Below are 23444 nucleotides of genomic sequence, written 5' to 3' on the forward strand. Positions count from 1 at the left end.
CGTGCCAGGATTGTGACATAGGCTGAGCTGGTGTCACACCTGCGCACCACAAAAATACCTTCCCCTATCATGTTCCTGCTTGGTGTGCCATTTGACACAAAAAATTAGAGAAATTGTGAAAATGAAGTAAATGGGATAAAATAATGCCAGAAGGGCATGAAATACTGGAAATAAGGCTGAATAAGAGAAACAGCTGACAAAATATATTGTTGACCACTGTGACAAAAAAATTCCCTGGACAGGATATGCCACATGAAGATGTGCAAAATCATCAGGAACCGTGATTCCGATAAAGGAAAGAAAACAGGAAACATGTCACGAATCATCAGCAAGCAGGCCCTGGACAGATTACATGGCTTGATCCTGAATGAAATTAATAATTTACCAGGGTTGGGAAGAAGATATTTAAATAGCATCATAACATTGTGACACAAGCTTAGAGAAGACAGGCTGAAAATTCGGGCTTATCACGTCTGCTCAGCAGTAACATGCGAGAGAGGGAAGTTAGCGCTGCCAGAGTGTGGGATGCCTCATTAAATAAAGAGTCCCAGACACTAATTAAGAGTATACAGAAACAGATACAAAATGTGAGCATGCTTGGAGACTTAGGAAGCCTCGGGATAAGTTTCTTGGCACACGGTTAGCAGTGACAAACTCTCTACAGGCAGCTATTTCATCAGCATTGCACCTGTAATCCTCAACCAATTACACATTGTTTTGCATCTCTGATTTGTATTGGAGTGACCTGTGTCCATTTATTACTGGCACTGTTTAGGAGAACTTGGATGTGGGAGATAAAGGCAGCATTGGGCTCTTGGTCAAGATGAGCCAACTCCGTAGTACCTCCTACAGAAAAAAAACCAACAGGGAAAAAAAGGAGAGCGGGATGTGTGGTTGGCAAGAGGACCAGTGTGTCAGGAATGCCACAGGCTGACATAATTTTCCAGTTGCAATTGAGCTAACTGAAACTAATGAAAGTGAACTGGAGTTTCAAAATAAAGGGTCCCTGACCTCTGCCTCTCCAAACATCTGAAGATCTCTCAATTTTCATCTATAGCTGAACAGTCTTTATTCAGTGATTCTTTACACTTGATGAAGTACAGTATAATTCAGTTAGCTGTGTTTTTCATTACAGGTCACCTTATAATAAGGCGGCAAACAAACCCTGCCTTACCTGCAAGCGAGCTCTTTCCTTTATTATAGCAGTGACCTCTAGTGTACAGCTCTCAATATCCAGACCTGGCATTTCCAGTTTACAGAGCAAGGCCATGTTCCATCTTATGGGAAGGAAGTAGCCTTACAGAATGACCTTTATGTTTATCTTGGATTCCTTTCAAAGAAAATAAAAAATGCTCCCTTAAGACTTTGACAGTCAATAGGAGAGCAGCAGCAATGTGTTGGACCTGTGGCCAACAGCCTTTGTGCTGCTCTAAAGCATTCTCATTTTGGTGGGGCACACGGAGGAATTTTGCAGCCTGTAGCACTGCCTGCACTGTCATTTTATATTTTGACAAGGTTTATTATTTTCACATGAATAAATCTTTGTTAGAAAGCTAAATGTCAGGCACGTTTTAGTGCAGGACATACTAATCTAGTGCCTAGTAGGTAAAGTCAGCTGGGATTTCTTGAAATGAAATGTGCTAATTACTTGTAAGATGAGCTATGTTTAATTTGTTTCTGCTGTAGAAATTCCAGAGGAATCACTAGGAGACACAGTAACTATCCTTCTGGAGCTCTGAGCTCTCTTTGATAGAGGCCAATACAGGACATTTCACCACTTGTATTCCTGTAGGAATATTGTGGTTTCATCATGTGATGCTGCTTCGTGATACTACTTTCCAAGTCAGTGAGGATGGAGGTTTTCCTATCCTACAGTAGCTGCCTGAAGGGAGGTGTCACACACAGTAGCTGCCTGAAGGGAGGCTAGTTCCCTGCCAGTGCAGAGGGGTAGTTCAGAGACGTGGCTCTGAGGTCTCCTTCCATGGACCACTGAGGGCTCCCAGAGAACAGGACCTTTACCCGCTCTACATAGATCACCCAGAAGACCTGTAGCCACCATACTGTAATCTCCTCTGCTGGTAGAACTGGATGGTGCTTGGAGAGGAGCTTGCCAATGGCAAGTGATAGGCACCAGAGATCTCTCCAGGCCTCTCTCTCAGCCGCAGCAGGGATGGAATACAGGGCTTTGGCCACGGGAGTAGGTGTGTAGCCATGTGGCTTTCATGCCCACAAAGCCAGCCAAGGATTTGCCCCTGAAAGGGGAGTCCCATCATCAAGGTGTGATGGTATATCACAACTTCTGGTGATACAGCAGGACACCTCTGGCCTCCTACAGCTAAATATCCCTGATTGCATTTCATGTTCAAGGGCTGCTGATAATTACCACTACTAATTTAGCTTTATGACATAAATGACCATGTCAGGAAAAATAACTTCTCCTAAAAAAAAATTACTGTAGTACAGTCTGCCCATGTTAACAGGTAATTCCATTCAGTAGTCATGCATGTTTCAACATAATTGGTAAAAAGAAACCATAATCCAAATGAGGAGGTGAATGGTGGCTGGTTGGGTCTATGCACTGTTATAAATAAGATAACCTCGCTTGTAAATTGCTTTCTATTTGGTGAAGTTACAGAAATTCATGGAGCAAAGGGTCAGGGGCTTGAAGGAAAGTGAAGAAAACACATTTCAGTACAGTTGGCTTCCTGCTGCAAAACATCCAGCCTTACAGCTGAAGTTTCCAAAAATAGACAAGCTTGCTCATTAGCCTTATGAGCATTTAAATAGGAGAGGGATCGTTACCCAAATTATATCCCTTAAAAGGGGCTTTCACACTGGGGTAAACTTAAAAAAGAACATTTACGCAAAAAGCAATTTTCTTTGCCTGCAATCTTCTGTATTCCCCTAACTCTCATTGGAATAAAAAACTTCCTCTCTCTCCAGCCTGATTCTCTTTTTTTTTCTTAATCCAGCTGTGAAATCATGAAGCTCAGTGTTTATGACAATAGTTTGCTACCATGGAAACAGTTATGTCGTCATAAATTTAGCCTTATGATATGACCTCCCTGGCTGCAGCAGCAAGTCTGAGAGGAATGATACATTAGAAACGAGACCTTGTTTAATCAGAAATGTCTATTTTAAATCCTTTTGCATAACACACTCAGCAGCTCTGTAATAAGGGGACCTTTGATACGAACTGTGTACCTAATTACATGCTGCTTTATTATGCCATTTGAATTGCATTGAATGTCACCTTTAAGTGCGAGCTCTCTTTTATTGTTGAACATTTAGAATTCCCAGCATCCTAACACGGCACTGTGATGATTTCTACAACTTCAGATCATTGCCCTTCTGTGCAGTTTACTGTGCCCTGTGGCTTTGTTTTCTTTGTTTCAAACTGAAGAAAAATTTTAAAAAGGAAAAGAAAAATCTATTATTGTGCAGATGTTGAAGTGAATCCGTTTGGGTTCTGGGACATTTCCTGCTGCCACACTATACATGCAGTCCTCTCATTATTCACTGTACAGATGAAGGGTCTTTTATGCTTTGGTACAGCCAGACATTTAAAATCTGATGGGTGTTTGTCATGCCTTGCCACAGTATCCTCTGCCTTCAAGTGAGATAACCTACACATGTACATGTGCACATCTGGTTTCTAATATGCAAGGTGCTGTCTAAATATGAAATCTAAACAGAAAGATGAAAGACAAGAGCAGCATGACCCTCACTATAGAGCAGCAGACATAGAATTTGGCAGCCAAAGCCATATACAATCTAATCCTCCTGTGTCCTTGCTCACTGAGCCTGTAAGATGTTTCCCTGCAGACCTTTTGCTTTGTGATGAATGAACCCATCTGCTTTTGTCATGCAAACCCAGCAGCTTCAGGGAGCTGCAGAGCACTGGGGGTGCTCCAAGGGGCTTCCTGCTCCCCAGCCTTTGCAAAAGGGAGCTGTGGGAGGAGGCTACTGCATAGCATAACCTTCCCCCTGAATAATTAAAAAAAAAAATTACATAAAATCCACATTACAACATTTTTTGGGAAAAAATAAGCCTTGAAGTTAGGAAAAGGATTAAAAATTTCTCCTCAGCATTTTGAAACAGCAACCCACTGTTTCTGCAAGAAATGGATTCTAGCTCCAACAGCACGTAGAGGGGCCCACTGAAGATGTCACATTATCAGAAAGTCCCTCTGCACCTCTTTGTGCTGGCTGATGAACTCCTTTGGATCTCCACTTGAAAGAAATTCACATTATTTTCAGTATAATATTTGTGATATAAACCAAAGATAAAATTAAAGCTTCTGTAATCAAGATGAATAACATTTTAAAATGGATATCAGAAATAAGTAAATCTCACTGAAGACAGCTGAGTTAAAAACCCTGGTTAAAATAATTACACTGAATGTTATGTGGGAAGTGTTATCAGAGGGGCAATGGGGCTAGGCTCCAGCGGGTACAAGGCAAAGGGATCTTGGAATGCCTGGCTAACACCAGCTGGTGACAGGCTCCCTGTGGCTGCAGGAGCTGGTGGGGCTGCACTACTGTATGTAACCAGCATGGATGTTGTCTTCCCATGCTAGATTCAACCACTAGCACCAACCTGCCTGGACTACACAGTGTGTCCCCATCTATTTCCACCAATTATGGGAATTCTGCACATTTTCTTAAAAATACATATAGATTTATCTGTGATTTCTCTTCTTTTCTCCTGCTTGTTATTTTGTCCTCAATAAATGGATAGGGCAGTGGTTTGTGCTATTGTAGAAATACTCTTGCTGACCTCTTTGGATATCTTCCTCCCCCTTTTTAATATTCTTAGTTTCACCTTTTTCAATTTCAGACTTAAAAAAAACTTTTCATTTCTTTTTTCAATTTCCTCCAGCATTTTTCTTGTCAGTTCTGACAGAAGGATGCCCCTAGATGAATTCTGTGTTCACACCAAGACCTACCATTGCCAGTCTAGCTCAGGAAAAGCTCCAACTTGGTTTCACTTCAGCAATGTTCTTGCTTGGAATGCACTTGCCTTTGTGCCAATCCATCCTGTACATCCCAAGATACATTTTCCTTTTAGGCTATGCTGTGCAAAAGCAACATCTCTACTTTCTGTGTTAAGGCATCTGATGTTTCCCTTAGATAGGAAGCATTTCACATTTGTCTTTCTAAATCTTAGTTAGGATGCACTCTATTTCTGAAATTTTCTAGTCCATGCTGTATTTTAATTCCTTCAAATCACTACTCAATTTTCTATCACCTAGAGACTCCACTGTATATATTTTCAAATGCTACTTTCAGATTGTACGAAGGATTGAGTAGAGATGAACTTGAGGCTTTTATAAGATCCATCTAGGCCCATCTCACTATCGCCACTCATTGCAATACTCTCTTGACTTCAAAAGTTGTCCTCTCTGATGGTTGCAGCGGAATGTTTATGTCAAGAAGAGCTCTTAGCCCTACATAGTCTTCATGTGTCAGACTGCCCCAGTGTTCTGTGCTTAAGTATTACAATCACTAGAGTATTCCTACACCCCTCCTTCAGCCTTACACCCATTTTGAGGTGGCTTTTCAGCTGCTGGGGTCTCCTTTTAAGATGCCGCTTTTTTCTCCTCCAGTGCTAAGCAAAACATGAAGAGTTCAGACCTTTTGGTTGCTGGCTGTGGCTTGCAAAATGCAGATGTACAGTAAATGACAAGCCTTGCAAGGGGTGTTGAAAGGAAGCAGTGGTGGGAAGCATTTCAGTTTAAGAAGAAGTAATGTGGGTGTGGTCCATTACTGAAAGAAAATTGGTTAGAAAATGAAATTGGAAGTGAAAAGCTGTTTTTAACAGGGATCTGAAAACCTGGCCCTCTCTGAAATGATTTAGAGCCTTAACTACTTCTTGGGGCTTGCATTTTCCATAAGGGAGAACATCTGATAGCAGAGCAAGAGGTTTGTTCTTTCTGAGTACGCACAGAGAAAGCCTTATTATTGTTATGGGAGAAGACAGAGGACACTTGCTAGTCTGCACATAGCACAGATGTCTGGCTGTTCTCCATGTCATGCAAGTTCTTTTGGGCATGCAGGGAAAAGGAGAACTCGGAGGGTGAGAGATGCAGTACAGAAGAGACAGCATCTCACCCAGGCAGACAGTGTTTTTGATAAAGAACTGCCAGGAGAGAGATATGCATAAAGAGGCGATGCATGTAGTTACTATATACACTAAGTTTATCACAAAAATATGCTTTTTTGGTTCTACAATCAGGATTCTCTGTGCTTGTTTTTTAGGTTGAATTGTTCACTCTGAAAATAGAGTAAAATAGAAAGTCTGCTTACTGTTGAGCATTTTGAGCCTGGGAGAGGAGTTGGGCAGGAGTTGAATGAAAACATAAACACAGAGAACAATGATACCGCAATGCCTACTGGCCCTCTTCTTCACCACTAGCAAGCTAAACTTTTGAAGTACATCCCTAGCTCAGCCTCCTCGATGTGGAGAGAGCCTGTCCTACAATATGCTGAGGACTTCAGACTGGTAGGCTCATATTTATACCACGTGCTGATCATGTTTAGCTATGTATTCCCCTGCTCCTCCTACTGACCTTTGGATAAGTAATGTAAACAAGTGCATTTTACCACTTTCTGTTTAATGAAATTTAAATTGCATAAGCAGCAGTATCTGTGCAGAGCCTCTGCTTTCTGTCTGTAGTCTTTCTTGAAGAGTATAAGTTAAGATGCTCATAGAGGTGACTGAAATAACTTTGTGCATGGGTTGAAAAAATCTTGATGCTAAACTATCTAATCAGCCATCTGTCAGTAAGACAGATGTTAAAATAGGTGGTTGTCTCTGAGGTAGATGTATTTGGTGGACAGTTTGACAGACATTTTCACTTACCAGAAATCAATGACAAGTTGATAAACAAGATTTTCTGGTCTCTAATGCAGCCTTGGGTGTTACCCTACCAGAATATGATCTCAGTCCTTTAAGGAAATCTGTAATTTTCTGTAACAAAGGGTTATCAACAAGTTACATGAAGTCACAAGTGGCCAGTTGACTACTTTACTTATTAACATAGTTTGTTAATAAGCAATCTAAGATCTTGTTGATCAGTGGTAGACTAAGGTACTGCAACAGGTTGAGAAACAGCAGCAAAAAGCAAATTTATGACTAAGGAGATGTAAACCCAAGGAAATAAATTATCACATGGTTAGGCTTTGTCTTTGGATGAGGTGTGACTGGTTTTATGTGTCTAACTTCTAGCACCCCACTAGGACCACAGCCCAAATATTCCAGCATTCGGAAAAAAAAAAAATAAAAAAAGGCAAACAGCATAGGATTTGAACACTTAAACCCATGACATTTCAAATGGCTATTCTGACCTGGCCTTGGCGAGGATGCTCACAAGAGGGAGATCTGCACCATGCTAAAAAGCAGATCTCTGTGCAGCTCCAGGGTGGGATCACTAAGAGAGGGATTGGGGAGCACCTGTGCTGTTTTCATTGGACCCCACAATGGTGGTATCTACTGCTGCCCTAGGCACCCCATGTTCCTCTTCCAGCTGAAGGGCAGAAGTAGACATTTCTTGTATGTGAGTCACCTGGCTTGCTTAGACTGCTACCCAAAAGGTACTTATTTTCTCCTGAGGACAAAGAGGGTCGATATCCTAGATGTGTTTTTGGAACAGACATCTGCCTTGTTTGCAAATAAAAACCTGCAAACAGCTGCTTCTGATCCAATAAATTACATCCCCGAGCCTTCCTGGTGAAGTAAGGCCATAGCAGGCAGCAGCTGGTGGTCACTGCAGTACATGCTGATAAAACCCCACAGCAGGGACAGAGGGAAGCGTTCAGCAGCTGCTGCTGTGGGTCACTGCTGCCACACAGACATCAGCAGACCATTTAGCTACAAACCATCTCTCCCCATTACCAGACACTTAGCAGATTGGCATCATTGCTGAGAGCATCACTAAGTCTTTGAGGAGCTTTGATCGCAGGCCTCCTGGCAGTGGCTGGCTGCACTCAGCTGTGTGCTGGCGAGCTGGCTGTGGGGAGCTGCTTGGCAAAACCTGTGCCTGCAGCAGCCCATGCTGCTCCCAATCAACAGGTGATCCTCTGTAATGCACCAAACCTTACCCTGCCGTGCTTTGGAGGGCTATTTCCAATGAAGCACAGCCACTGAGCCCTCTTTCTGCCTGGCATGAGTGACCTAGCTGCTGGCACCACAGGTACCTGAAACCCAGGGTTCCTTTGCTGATGCCTCTGTGAGAGGAGCCTAGCCTCTTGAAGGGACATTTTCAAGAGCTTCTTTAAGCAGTCTCCTCGTAACATTGTGAAGGACAGATGGTGACATCCCTGGGGCTAGGCTCTGGCTTCCCCCTCCACAGCCTCAGTGCACAGAGGGACTGGTTGCAGGTGGTGGTGGCTGCTGGTGCCATCCTCAGGGGACCTGGGTTGCTCTCACCAGCCCTGGAAAGGCAAGATTTGGACAGCCCTGAGATCATTTGCTTTTTATGCTGAGGGTGACTGGAGGGTCTGGTTTGCCCTGCACTGAGAGAAATGGAAAAGTGGTCTGAAAGCTGGGTGCTGAGGATGGCCAGATAAGAGCAGCATCATTCAGTTTTCACAGAGGTTATTGCATACAAGATTTTTAGTTTGGACAGGAAAAATTCACATAGCAAAAGTGCAACCTTCCTGACAGCCATTATCACTTTCTGCCTCTGCACAGGCACTGAGTTTGGCCTTGGGGCTGTAGAAGGAGACCCCAGCAACCAACTAGTGTAATTATTGTGTACATTTGTGATAGCATCCTCTTCATTTTTTTTTTTCTTCTTTCTTTTCTTTGTTAACCTGAACAATAGGTACTAACAGGTTAGATCTACTGTGCAACACATCCATAGTTGTGCTGTGTATATGTATACACATGGAAATCTTCTGCTTCTGGTACAGTTACCTTCCTTTTGAAATACATCTTTTACCGCTAACAGCTAGTTTTTAGCTGTGCATGAAAGCAGTGACACTCAAACCTCTTTCTTTCCCTCTATATACACTGAATCTGACAAGAGGCTGAACAGCAGAAGCATCTGCATTGCTGTCAATCCAAGGTAAATTCAGGCAGGAGAAGGAGCCTTGAGTTGAAGGGCATTTCTTATCTCCACATCCCTGTGTCTCAGGTTTCCACAATGCTGAAATGTCTGATATCAGTCACGTTCAGGAGGGAAGCATTGACCTTTTGGCTGCTGCTGTATAAAATGTCCTGTGTTTGGGAAGGAGTGTGCTGCTGCTAGGGTGATACTAAAGCCAATGTACACACACTGTGGTGGCCCTGGGTGATAGATGCCTCTCAGGTGAGTGCCATTGCAGTGCTCCTTATTTATTTTACCTTAATCTTCCTTATGAGGGGAGAATAATGTCCTTGTTTGTCAGCTGCTGGCTGTAAAATGGAGCTGTTGTAGTCTTTAACCTTTTAGCAGGGTTCATTTCTAGGGCAATTTCAGTATGTGTGCATGCAGTCTGTGTGCAGCGTTCCTTACAACTCTCCCAGCAGAGCCTTGCAGATAGTACTCCAATATTGCTCATTTTTTACAAAGACAAAAGCTGTGACTGGGGAAACTGTCACTGCATCATCAGGATTACTTCAGCGGAGAAATACCAGGGCATCTAAAATCCATTAAGGTGGATAGCTATCAAGCATTATGCTGGAGAAATGCAATATCCTCCAGTCTCCAAGGAAATGTTTATCCTCAAAGACGTTTTTCCTAAGTAAATATTCAATTTAGCATTAAGGGAATTCTTTTAAATTCACATATGGGCACCAGTGGGGGCAGACACTGTAGCTATGTTAAGGAGGTTCTGCCTCGGTTTCTACAAAATACAAGCTAGCAAAGGGAGCTGTGGTCACTCAGAGCCTGCACCTCCCAGACTTCAGGTCCTTGGGGTCAACGTGGTTTGTAGACTGGACATATGCAGCTTTCCAGTCAGCCTGCAGTGTTAGTGTTGTACCGGAGGTAGGGAATGTTGGGAGAATTTGGATCATCAGAAATAGTTTCTTGAGGGGAAGGGAGAAGATGGAGATGTGCTGTAGAACTTCGTTGTCTAAAATTGGATTTTCCCTTAGGTCTAACTAAAAATAAATTAGCTAATAGTATATTCAATTAATTTTGCCAGATTTGAGCAATTCTTTTAATTAGAAGGGAAGAACTTAATCTCACAGAAAACAGACAATTTCAAAAGGCTGGCACAAGAGTATACCACCAGAGTATGTCCCTATGAATTACTGTGAGATGCAGAACACACAGACTTACACAGAAAATACAATTACATGCAAGTAGCAGAGACAGCAGTGAAGTGTGAGCTATTTAACCTTGAGGAAGTAGCACGGGCTGTGGGGAGGACGGGTATTGTGGACCTTTTCATTTCTTTTAATGAAAGAGATTGGCAAGCTAGAATATTATGATAAAATCAGAATTTCATTTTATTGCTAAGACTAGGCACATTAATCGAGTGTCCTTACACATGTCCTGATGAATGGAAGAGGAATTGCAGCTTTCATGGTCATGTTTCTGAAAAGCGTATTTGTCTGTAGCTTATCAAATGCAAGAAGTTTACTGATTAAACTGGGGGAGAACAGAAAGGGAGGGACGTGGTGTGAGCATGGCTTTATTGAAGTTACAGGGCAATGGCGCTAGTGGCAGTTGGAGACATCAGGGCATGTAAAGGCAATTTCATTAAAGTTTTTACCTATTTTACAAACTCATTTTTTTCTGTACTATGCATTTATTTCCATTTTCTGTCTGTCCAGTTGCACAATAAAACATGGCAACTTAGGATTTACTCTACTTTTATAAAGACAGGAGTCAAAGTTTCCCAGTTGAGTCCAGCTGGATAGACAGAAAATTGCTTCATTGTGAGTATTCCCTGATATGGTCAAAATCTGAAATGCTAAGGATATAAATACCTGAAGTACTTCAGATACCACACTAATGGGAAGGAGAGGAGAGGAGGAGAGGAGGAAGGGAGGAAAGGCATCCAGCACTTGGTTCTTCAGGAGTTTGCATAAAACCACAGAGCATTTCCAAGGATTTTGAAACCATGTTACTCCACAGGCTTGTATGAAAAATCGTGTGTGATGCCAAGTCCAGAAGTGATCCAGTCTTGTGATCCTTGTTGTTTTTTTCTTAATGTCTGGGTTTGTATGACTAAATAATCCCTTGTCAAGCTTGGCTTTCATTTTTGGAAAAAGTCTGTAGCCCTTTGGCTGCAGAGCCGACCTCAGGGACCAGAAGTCCAGAGGCTGAGTAAACAGAAAAATAATAAAACATGATCATTTTTTTTTAAATCATGTGCTTCTCAAGACAACTTTATGAGTTTTGAGGTTTCTGGCATGATTGCTGAGGATGTTAATTTGGCAGTATTGATCCACGTTTAGGAGGATGCTGCACTTCCTTCACTGCCTGCCAATGTGGGACTGCTCCTTCTGCTGGGGACAAATTATGGAGGTGATGCTCCAAGGAATCGTGGCCCTGTGGCCTAAACCTGTAGGTTTTACAGGCAGGTTGTGGAATTCTGTTGTGCTTTGGTGGCACAGAGCTAGTGTGCTGCTACCCCAGATGAAAAGCTGGGCTGGGAGCATTTAACCTGCTGCCCCTTCATTTTGAACATGGGTCATCTCTTGGCCCAGTGTTGTCATGGACTGAATTTTGGCCAGTTTTTCAAATGTAAATTTATAATTTTCTTTCTGTGTATTTTTCTGCAAAGTTTTGCTGTTTGGTGTGATTCCTGACATGCAGACACCCTTGCTGTCTGGCCCCTGGGGATAAGACTGTCAGAGAGCCCTCCCTAAAACACCTGCAGAGATAACTAGGAACCACTGGTGGAGCTGCTTTCAGGTCCAAGAGAAATCTGGGGGTTTGGGTTTTCCTGGGACTTCACCAGACACTGCCCTGGGGTCAGGCGTGGAGGAGAGCCCTGTTTGCTCTGCCTGGCACAGGAGGGAGTAACACTGCTGGCAATAGAGGTCTGATAAAGCCAGAGCATGGTCTTTACCTGCACCACCAAGTTTGAACATATACTAGATAAAAGAAGTTGTATTACTGGGGCTTTTCAGTATTTATAGGATCTGATATAAGACTAAGGGCAGAGGGAGAAAAGGCAGAAACCATGGCTAGGTATTGTATGTATACCAGAAATACTCTCCTACGACTTAAAACTGGTGTGTTTTTTTTTAAACAGTGATGGTCACAGCATAGACAACTCTGCAGCTTCAGTGGCACTTTATAGCTGCATTTAGATTATATGCATTTCTATTCTTAGCCAAATTAACACATTGCTGTCTATACCTTTTCCCAGATTTCTGTGGTCAGATGAACAGCCTGTTTTACTAACCTCTTTCCACTCTGAAAAGCATCCATTCATTACTAATATTTCTTATCTCCCAACAAATTTGGAGCTTACACTTTCTTCTTTACTTACTCAGCTTCCGAAAATATCTCTGGGGCAAATATCATAATAATTCCCTGCTTCCCTCTGACAGTACAAAGTAGGCTGATAAATCAAGGGCAGCATGTACTTCTCTTCTATAAATTGCCCAGTTGCTTGCTTCCCACTGGCTGCCTGAGGCCCTGGCTTGTGTCACAGGCGTCCTCTGCATGGCCACCCCACCACATCTTGCCTGTCCCAGCCTCTGCTCTCCTCTGTCACTGCAGCTCTACCTTTTCCCAATGTGAGACACAGCTATAGGCTGGCTGGAGACAGGCACAGAAAGGACAACCCATCATACAGTGGTATAGTCTCTGTGCTGTTACACTCCCACCAATTACCCTTCAAAAAAGCACATTTTCACCCTTCATGCTTGACAGTGTGAACTGACAGTTGCTTAGGCAGCAGCTAAACAGCTTTTCCCAAGGAACAAAGTATTCAAAAAAAGGTTTCTTCCACTGCAGGGTGTGCAGGAGTGCACTGTCCATGTCAGCCGTCCTGTCCTTCATTAGGCAAGGCAAGCAGCAGCCTGCCTGCAAATCCTACTGCAAACTTTCCTGGCCAAGCCATGGAAAATGGGTTAATATTGCCCATGTGATGTACAATCCAGCCTTATAGGGCAATGGGAAACACGTCCCTCTGGGAGTTTTGAAAACCAAGCCATGATGTGTTACAGTGGGAAGGGCAGTGTTTACCCAGGTGCACCAGTGCTGCTTTTTAGTCTCCTACCTGCTCATGGTCATTGTGCAGCACCATGCAGAGCAGAGTCAAAGTCTCTTTGCAGAGAAAAGTCTCTTTGCAAAAGCTTCCCCTTGTCATGACCCAAATTCTCAGCCTCCATTAGGTGACACTGGAACTGTTGCTATAAAAAGGAACCTTCAGTGGTTGCTTCTCTGAGCTGTAGCCATCCAAGAATATCACAACAAAGCCACTTTCATGTTTCCTGTGGGTTTTTCCTGATCATCAGAATTTAATCTCCTCCACTGTGCTCTCCTTGGCACTTCCAAAATGGCATTGATAATCCAAGCAGTGAGAAATGTTGGAGCTGCTGGGCTTGCTGCTGGGTGTGGGGTAATGACTCTCTCCTGTCTCCTGCCAGCTAGCCACTTTCTGCAGAAGTAACAATTTCTGCAATGCGTAAGATCCTGGCAGGACACAAAGGGGACAGTGAAACATACCCTCTGGTTTACCTTAAAAACAGTCATTCTGAAAAATCCCAATCTAGGAAGCAGTGACCAGCTCCTTTGCAAGTGCTGTCTCTGGCCTTGGCCAGCCCATGCCAGGGCTCACTGGGATGATGATGGGTTTAGAGACAGTTGGGCCATCCCACAGGATGCAAGATACTCAAGTGGTTGAACTTCAGGCAGGCAAGGGATATATGTTAGACTTGTTTACACAGGGGGAAAGGATTCCTCAAATCCAGACTGGACACTGCAGGTAGAAATGCTGTAGGTCAACAGGAGGCTTCTGCACTCAGCTCTGTATCTATCTTGCTCAAAATAAAACTCTAGGTGAGGTTGAGCATAAGGATGTAGGAGTTTCAGAGATTTTAAGTTATGAGTCAAGCATCAGGTAATAAATTGAGAGGGATTCCCTCTGTCCTTCCCTGTTTTCATCATTGTACATCTGGATTCATATAGTGTGAGCAACTTGATGGAGCCAAGGGTGTTTGCATCCCTCTGGATCATCAGGTCTTGAAGGGACTTGGTCTGAGCATTTAAGAAGAGCTCCTGCATTCTTTTCTCATAGTGACAGAAGTTACTGGTCATAAATGGCTTTCGATGCTGCTGAGTGCCTCAGCTTTGATTTTGTCTAATCAAGATTGAACTCCTCTGCTACTTTTACTCTCTTTCTCCGATTTTCTGTGCTCACCAGGTCAGGCTCCAGCCCTGCAAATACTTAGGCACAAACCTTTATGTACATCAAACAGCCTCTCTTCACAACTGCCCTGGGCAGATGAAAGGATGTCCTTGAGTCTTTGAAGAACTGAGGTCAAAGTTCTGGAGGAAGTCGCTCTCAGCTGTCTCTAATTCCAGTCAAACATTAGTCACTCCTGTGGCGTGATGAAAATACTAGCAACTTGTGTTCAGTTTTTGCCTGCATTGTGTGTGTTTTTTCTAAACTTTTTATGGCAGCGCTGATATTCAGGAGAACTGCAACAAAAGCTGTTTACTTTCACAGTGCAGTAATTCCTCCTGTCAGAAGGAACATAACGAAGGAGCATAAATAGTTTCAATAGCAGTGATTACTAGTTCAAAAGCCATCCATGGAAGGCAAGGCGAGAACCGCAGCACTGCTGTGCTGAGAACTGCTCCAGCCATTGGCAGCAACACAACTGCATCCTTATTTCTGGGTCTTCCTCTGATTTCGTATCAGGCTTACACAGGTCTCTGATCTCAACAGGCCTCTCATGCCACAGGCTCAGGCTGATTCTTTAAGACAGTGGAAAGCCAGGTTTTCAGCCCAGATTGTTTTAAAGAAGTATCCATTAGATGCTCTGAATGGTTTGTCACCTTTGGAAAGACAAGCAAGAATGTCCTGCTGGGCCAAATTTCAGTGCTGCCATGGCAACTCTGTATGACCCCAGGTAAACATTTTAAAGGTGTACTTGGTATTTCCCTGAGACCTAAAAAGAGCTTACAGTCATGTAGGCACACTTTTCACTTTCAGTGTGCACTAGAAGACAAAAGCTGGTAACTTTTTTACAAGCCTGAAGACTGTAAAACGTAGAATAAAGAGATTTTTAATGTTAGCATTTTAACAATTTAATGCATAGTAGGAGACTCTACTACTCTAGATCCTGTTAGAGAAGGTACATGGAAAAAGATAAGGTACATTTTAGACCTGAAGGCTGCTTCTCCACTATAATATAACAGACCAGAGACCATTATCTGGCCCTGAGGCCAGCAGGTACAGCACAGCTCATATCTGTACAACTAAATTCATTTACCCCCAAAACTGGAATAGTGTCTCCATCCTCACTACTGCAAAGGGTGCCAGATCCTCACTAACTCCAAACTCTGTCTGGGAGAGTGTGAGTGGCTTGAGATGCAGATCACTGAGGAAGGGTCCAGGTTGGTCCAATGCTTTGAAGATGCCTGGAGATTATGTGGGTTGTGCACAGAGTTGAGGTGTTATGATCCATACATGACCTGTGTAACTCAGATGGTGTGGCCACCCTGCCTGAACTGGTGTGTCTTTTTATCCTCCCCTCCAGCCTCCTCTATGGCTCAGCAAAGTTCATGCATGAGTATGAGCAATGTGGATGCTAAGTGAGACTTTGCTGAGATTTTAATTGACAGTTGAGCTTTAACCCTCCATACTAGTGTGTTTACCTCCTCTGAGCTACATCTATCAGAGTGCATTTGCTCATGGCAAAGCTCTGGAGTGCATGTTCTGTGGTTCACTTAATGTCACCTTCTCACTACTGTTATAACTCAGGCTGGACATCAGGCAACATTGCTCATTCACGCATGTTTGCCTCAGGCTGTCTCCTGGCACATTGTGACCTTGCCTTGAATCAGATACATGACTCAGGGAAGCATTTTTTGCCTGGGTTCTCCATTATTTTTGTCAGGCTCCAGCTGCAGCTGGGACAGGATCAAGTTCTCTGAGAGGTTTTGAATGAGTCTGTTGTGGGGATAAACTGGGGGGTGTGAAAACCTCTGAAGTGTAGACTAGGATATGAGCTTTTTCCTGTTGTTTCTCTTACAGTGTAGAAAACCCATAACATTATCTACAGTGGTTTCCTTTAGCTGCTTGCTGGCTTTCAGAGAGGAAATTTGCCTGTGATTTCATGCAGCAATAGGAGCTGCAATGTGAAACTGGACAAAGCTCTTGGAAGAACACTGCAAGCTCTCCTCTGTAAACACACCAACTTATAAAAATTCTACTTCCAACAGCATACTTCAGGGAGCATCTTCAGCCACTGTCTCCTGTTACAACAGCATCCTGAATAAGCTGTTTCTAGATGCTGCCTTTCATATTTTCATAATAAAAAGATTCAGTTTAACTAAACTTACCTGGGTCCCTCAACAAAACCACTTGGGGCTTCTTTGTTAAATGTAGCTTAAGTATACAAAAACAGAAGCCAGAGTGCTTGGTTTTCTATTCAGAGTGCATGAGTCGTAAGCATATACAAAATCACCAGAGGCTTGAATCAGAATGATGGCAATGAATACCGTCCATGCTCAGAGGCTCTCTGGTAAGGCCCTTCTTTTCTTTACTGAAACCTTCTTCATATTAAAAGGAAGGAGATGGTGGTGAGTGGTGTGCTGGGCACAGCTGTGGAGTGAGTGCTTGTTGGGGAGCTGTGACTGGTTTCTCCTGTGAATTGACACTGAGCACTGCCAAAGGGGCATCTGCTCCCATTGCCTCTGACGTGGAGCAAGGATCCAAAAGAACTTTTCAATGTCACCAGATCATGGGCTTGCCCTGACTGCCTATGCCAACCCCATGCCAGTCTGCACGATGCATATGGCTCTGCTGTGGCACCAGCCCCAGAAACAAAGGCCAGAAGGAACTGTGAAATCAACCGACGTTGTGTAAGCATCTGGTCACCTGAGCTTTGGACATCACTGTTTGTGTTTCATTCTCTCTGGTTCTGCCAGAGAGATGCCTATACACAAAAGGCATACTTCTCTGACCAGGTGTCATCACAAACTCTCTCACTGGTCACCAGAGAGAAAAAGGTACAGAGGTACTCCAAGGATATGATTCATCTCCTCCTGAGACTGAAGTGTCTATTTGAAGAAATAAACTGCACCATAGAAGCATTTGTTGCTCTCCAGAGACAGAAGCGGTTCCTGGCTGACATGTAGCTGTCCCAGTTGGAGGACATGTAGTGGAATCTCACCCCAAAAAGGCAGACTTGCCACTTCCCTCCATATATTGTGTTACAGTTCATCCTCTGTTAAATATTTGTGTCTAATAAGAATTTTTATGGCTTGAGAGGCCCATTGCTGTGTCTTCTTATCTCTGTCTTTGTTAGGTTAAAGGGTCTTCCAGTACTGGTTTTCTAGTACTCTGGTCTTCTACTGAAAGATCTCTCTGGAGCCTGGACAAACATATGTGACAGATGATCTGTTAAGTCTTAGACAGAAAAAAAAAACAAAACACCTTTTTCCCTTAAAAAAACCTTTTCATATGGGAAGGAGGGATCCTTCCATCTAGAAGTGGTTTGTCATCACTGAAGCTGGTTTACACCTTTGGTGAGACAGGATCTGAAGCAGGAGTGCAGCCGTGGGCACAGGCTGTATGGATGCGGCCTCCTCAGATGGGAGGGTCACTGCTGGTTTCTGAGCTCCCTTAGGAAAGCAAACACATATTTGACTGAAAGAAAAATCCAAGCAACTGCTGTCAGGTTTGTTTTCTTCTTCTGATATTAAACAAGCATTAAATTTAAAAATGATCCAACAGATGGCAGGGCCGTACCTAAAGCAAGACTGAGCACTTTGGTGAATTTAAGGTGGTCTGGAAGAGAGTTTAAAATACAAGGATTGAAGGGTCTGTGCATTATTGAGGTTATATAAAAGACCCCCTAATATCTTTCTTGCTTTTAATGATATTGAAAAAGTTTGCTTCTCTTTTCCTAATTTCTTCTTAGCTTTGCAGTGTGAGGCCATGCCTCGCTTATCCAGGGGCCTCCTGGATATCTGCCCAGGTACCTCCGAGGTATCCTTGCTCTGACAAGTGGTCAGCAGGTGATGCAAGACAAGGTGCCAGGTGCAGTGAATGCGCCCCTCAGCCCTAGCTGGGTGTTGTGGTTTAAGCCCAACAGGTAACTCAGGACCATGCAGCCACCCGCTCACTCTCCTTTTTCCCCCTGCCTCCAGGAAGGATGGGGAGGAGAATCGAAAGAATGTAACTCCCATGGGTTGAATAACAGTCCAGTAACTAAGGTATAACACAAATCACTGCTGCTACTACCAATAATAATAATGGCAAGGGAAATAACAAGGGGATAGAATATAAAACTAAAAGGGGAAAAGAAAACAAAAACACAAATGTGCACAATACAATTGCTCACCATGATTTAGAGAAAACTCCTGGAACAAACTTGCCAACAAAGTTTTCAAGCTGACAAGCAGGTATTCTTTACTGCGGCTCCAGGAGACACGGGGGATAACTCCTCCTAACGTGTGTCCCTGTATTGCTACAGAAGCCATCCTTATATAGTCCCTGGGCATACATACATGTTCATGAGGCTACATATGGATTGCATCATTTTTCAGAGAGTTCCCCACATGCATACAGAATTGTGGTGGTGGTCTCTGAGGGTCGTTTACTTCTTCCAACAATCTTCATCACTTCTGGCAGCCTTTCAAGCACGCGCAGTAGATGCTCATACCAGTTTAATTGGTTCGTTAGCACCAGAGACATAATAAACCTCCTATCCTCCTACTTATCAGTTAGTTTAACTGTAGCCCATCCTGGACACCTGCGGTTCCCAGATACTCCTTATCCCTGTGTCCTGTTCTTCTAGACTGTTTTTCTTAAAACTATGCCAACTATAACAATATATCTTGTGGGAATTCTCAGTATGTTCTCTAGCTGTACCCTACTTTTTTTTTCTATGTATCATGCACCTCAGTAATTTTCCATTACTACTCTTACAAAGCCATCAAACTTAACATTACTTAAAACTAATTCTAAAGGTTTCTATATTCCATTTTGTGATTTTGTACCCCTTTGTCTCAACCACCTGCAGACCTGGCCTGACCAAAGCAACGATCTGCCCTTAGAGGTAAATGACCCCAGTTTATATACTAGACATGATGTGCTGTGATATGGAATACCTCTTTGGCTAGTTTGGGTCGGGTGTCCTGTCTCTGCTTCCTCCTGGCTTCCCCTCCTCCCTGGCAGAGCATGAGACTCACAAAGTCCTTGGTCAGACTAAACATTACTGAGCACCAACTAAAAACATCAGTGTTATCAGTGCTGTTCCCAGGCTGAAAGTCAAAAACACAGCACTGCACCACCTACTAAGGAGAAAATGACTGTTACAGCCAAACCCAGGACACTGGGGCAGGAGACCAGAGCAGTGATGAGAGGACACCAGCTCTAAAGCTGGTCCTATGAATGGTCTGGCTCCATCAGCACTAAATGTTTTGTTTGTGTCCCTTTCCCCATTGAAATTTCCCTGGTTTTGCTTTCTGCCACTGCATTGTCCCACCAGCAGTCAGCACCACTGCGTGGGGAGCCAGGATTCTAACATGGCAAAAAAAAAAAAAGGAAAGCGAGGTGACATCTCAGGCCGAATGTTCACAGAAACAATCCAGAGACTTCTGTAGCTGCCAATAGGTCATGATTCATGTATAGAAAATGCAAATGAAATAATCCTTTCTGCAAAACAGAACTGAGAGCCTTGGATCTTGGACACGTTATTCACTTGTTTATTTTTGAGCTCTCCCGTGGGCTTTTCCGGATCGGAGATGACTGAGCCAGGCACATTTGCTCACTAGGAGACTTCTGCCTTAACTGCTTCCTGCTTTTTTTTGTTTCCCTCCCCTTCCACCCATGTGGCAAATGAGGTTTGGGCAACCCATCAGCCCAAGTTCTCCTTACTTTAGCCTGATGTTGGTGGATATGTGGCTTGGGCACAAGCACTGGGATGAAATAGACGGATACAGTTGTGCAACGGAGGTGGTTGTTTTCCCCTGATGATTTACAGGAAATTCTGCTGTAGGCATGTCAAAGGAAGGGTAACTATGCAACTGAATTGCTGGGGAGGTCAACCCAGCACAACTTGGCAACATTTTCTTGCAAGCCAGGCAACCTTGCAAACCCTCCAGAGAGTCTGAGTTGATGTGGGGACTTGCTTGGATGTTTTGTAGATTTTGATGCTTTTTCTACAGAGGAAACTGAACAGAAACCAAATATGACTGTTTAAACTGAAATGCCCATAGGTTTTGCACTCTTTCATACACACATGCTGAGGTTACATTCCTAAGTAGAAAAATAAAGACATTTCATGCTATTCCCCATACTCTTGCAACAAAAAGGTATGGATTTTTTTTTCTCTTGGATACTTTATTACTTCTTAGAGCCTGAAAGACACAGGCTGAGAGCTTGTGCAAGAACTCTTTCATGCCCTTTATAAAATCTACCTTTACAGAAGTCTGAAGACAGGTTGTCACCATCTTTTGAACCCTGAACCAGGTGGGCACACTAGAACAGATATAATGTGCCCATGCAGTGTTTGGAGTCTCCACCACCAGTTCCCCAGCCTCTGCTATTTTTAATGGACCCATCTAATGGAAGATCAAATTGGTTTCAGTCCTGAAACTTGGAGCAGCTTCCTTGTACATGGGAGGAGAGAGGTAGAGGTTACCTTCTTTGTACATGAGACGAAGAAGTGGAGGTGACTGCACCAGTGGGAAGGAGAGGGGAAGGGATAACCTCCTTTCTCCTCACCTGCCATGAGAAATAAGCACCGGATCGAACCAGTGCCCTACAATTCACAGGTGTCTCTGGGTTTGTGGAGACTATCATACGCTTTCCCTGTAGACCAAAGAACTGAGTTTGCCTTTTAGATGACTTTGTGCCAAAATAAATCTGGAGTTAGCAGTGGGAATACACAATATTTCGATGGGATGACTTTTTAACTGTTATTAAGTAAGTACTGAGAATAAAATAAAAATAATAATAAAATAATCTCCAGATGATGGTTTGTGAAAAAGAAATACAAACCTTTTTCTGTGTCTCTCCCATGCCCTCCCCTCAAGGGAGGTTTGGGTAGGGCATTGGCTGGGACCTTATTTTCATTTCCATTGGGAATGTATTTTAGCTGGCACACAAACTACGTGTAAATAGCCCAGGAGTTTGGGAAGCTGCTTTACTATTTCCTCCTATAACTAACAATGGAAACCCTTTGAGAACTGTACGAGCCTCTGTGGAAGTTCACAAGTCTCCTGACATGTGGGATTAGCCGCCGTGCTCAAATATTTATCCTGATGGCACTTCTCCCTGAGGAGCAGCTGGCTGCCTGCTCTACAAAGTGCTGGCCAGCTGCGGGCAGAAAGGTAGGGGGGAGGCTGGAGCTGCTGGCATTGGGGTACCCACAGAGCTGGGTGATGAGGAGAAAAGCTGCTTTGCAAATATGATTTAGGCTGATCTGAGTTTATTCTGTCACGGTGAATTCAGCATCAAATGAAAAAGAGAAAGCAGAGCAGCTGCCTTGTATGCAGAATTGGCCAGTTCCAGCATGTAATAGGTTAGCTCAGTGCAGTTACGCTTCTTTGTCTGGCGTGGTGCGTCTCTGATTTGTCTTCATTTTTATTCCTGTCTCTGCCTTCACTCTTCCTGGCCCATATTTTATAGTCTGTGCCTCTCTGGATTGATTGCATGGAGTCTGCCCCACAGAGCTGGGCAGAGCACAGGCTGATCCTGTTCAGTGTGTACAGATATTTTGAAATGATCTGCTAATATGAAAAATGAAAGCTCATCCTCTCTTGCTGACAGATATTGAACTTGAGCAATTCTGAGAGTTAATTGTTTCACATGGTTGATGCTCACAGAAACATGAAAAATTTCAGAGATTCATCTATAGGAATACATACACTTTATGGCATCTTTTCTCTGTTTAAAGCCCCTTAAAAGAAAATAGGATATAGACAAACTACCTGCATAAGTCAGTTTTGAAAATGGGACCTAGACTTCTTAAATTGGCATGTAAATATCTTCATAAATCAGGTAGCAGGTTATGGCTCTGTGAAGCTTTGTAAATTATTTTGAATGTAGACAAGAGCTAAAATAGAAACAGCAGTATGCTCTAGGAAACATATTGTAGCTGCCCTTGCACAAAGTATTTCTATCCCTCTGATAGTGATCTCAGTGTCACACATGGCCTTGCTGAAGTGGGTATGAAGGGCGAGTTTCTGTGCCCCTGGCAGTATCCCTGTCATCTTGCAGAGATTCCTTACTCAGATGCATTGCAGAATGTGGTGGTGCTCAAGGAGGACAAGTATGGACCCTTTTTAAATGCAACTCATGTCTGAAACTCAATTTGAAGAGAAGCAAAAGTGGCCCAAGTTTACCAAAGATGGGCAGCTGACCAGCCAGGAAGGGAAGCACCTCACAAGAGCTCATCAGTGATGGGCAGGCAGCTAGTCTGAAAAGATGATTGCAGTGCCTGGCCTCAGTGACCCAGCTGGGAACTTCATTGCACTTTAGAGCATGGCTAAACCCAGGACTTGGGACACACTCTGCTGCCCAGGAGCAAACTCTGCTGCTCCCCGCAGGGAGATGTCTGTGCCGTGGTGTGGCAAAGCTGCTGTTGATAACAAGCATACCTCCTAGTGAAGCACACTGGTGTTTTTGAAGCATGGCTGTTTTGAAGGCTGCAGCTTCTTCCCAAAGCTCAAGTGAGCCAAGGGCAATACGTCGCCATATAATGGGCCTATTTTTTTTCCTTGTCTGTTTATTTATTTTTGAGCAATGAGATACAGACAGAAGGTTTAACTGACTGAATTAGAGGAGTCTCTTTGTAATGTCGATGCACAAAGAGTGACAAAATAGGACAAGGTGTTAAAACCTTCCTGCTGAAAGCCAGCTGAGGCCCCAGCTTTGGTCTATGCCTGGGGCTGACAGCAAGTTAATAGGAATGACTGAACTCGACACTGGCTTTGCTGGATTTTGTTGCAATAACTCCACCAAGCCCAGTAGGGAGTACTGAAAATCCTGGCCCATTACAAATTTCAATAATGAATATTCCTGTCATTTTGTCTAAGATAGGTTATCCTGTTAGAATGCATGGTTATATTAATTTTTGGGTTTATAACCCATACTTTACCATCTCTTAAGATTTACATTAGGATTTAAATGGCATATTTCACAGACAGGAAGGTGATTTTTTGGCACCAAAGAAACGTGTGTGGTACATAGAGATCACTGAATATACAACCAAACTACATTTCTGTTCAGGGTAGTATTAGAACAGCACCAGATAACAGAGCAGGTTTAGTTCAGGAAATGAATGATGCTTTATGCAATCAAATCTG

The 23444-nt window shown here is 43.4% G+C and overlaps 1 protein-coding gene across 1 annotated transcript in view; it reads left to right on the forward strand.

The window, feature by feature from the left end:
• The window catches only part of CCN6 (cellular communication network factor 6), a 46582-nt gene that overhangs the window by 12503 nt on the left and 10635 nt on the right, over positions 1-23444 (forward strand). The gene's annotated exons all lie outside the window — the stretch shown is intronic.

Source organism: Neopsephotus bourkii, unplaced genomic scaffold, assembly GCF_033783945.1.
Source record: "Neopsephotus bourkii isolate Nb327-2 ecotype Australia unplaced genomic scaffold, CSIRO-AGI_Nbou_v1 NB_1358, whole genome shotgun sequence".
Taxonomy (NCBI): domain Eukaryota; kingdom Metazoa; phylum Chordata; class Aves; order Psittaciformes; family Psittacidae; genus Neopsephotus; species Neopsephotus bourkii.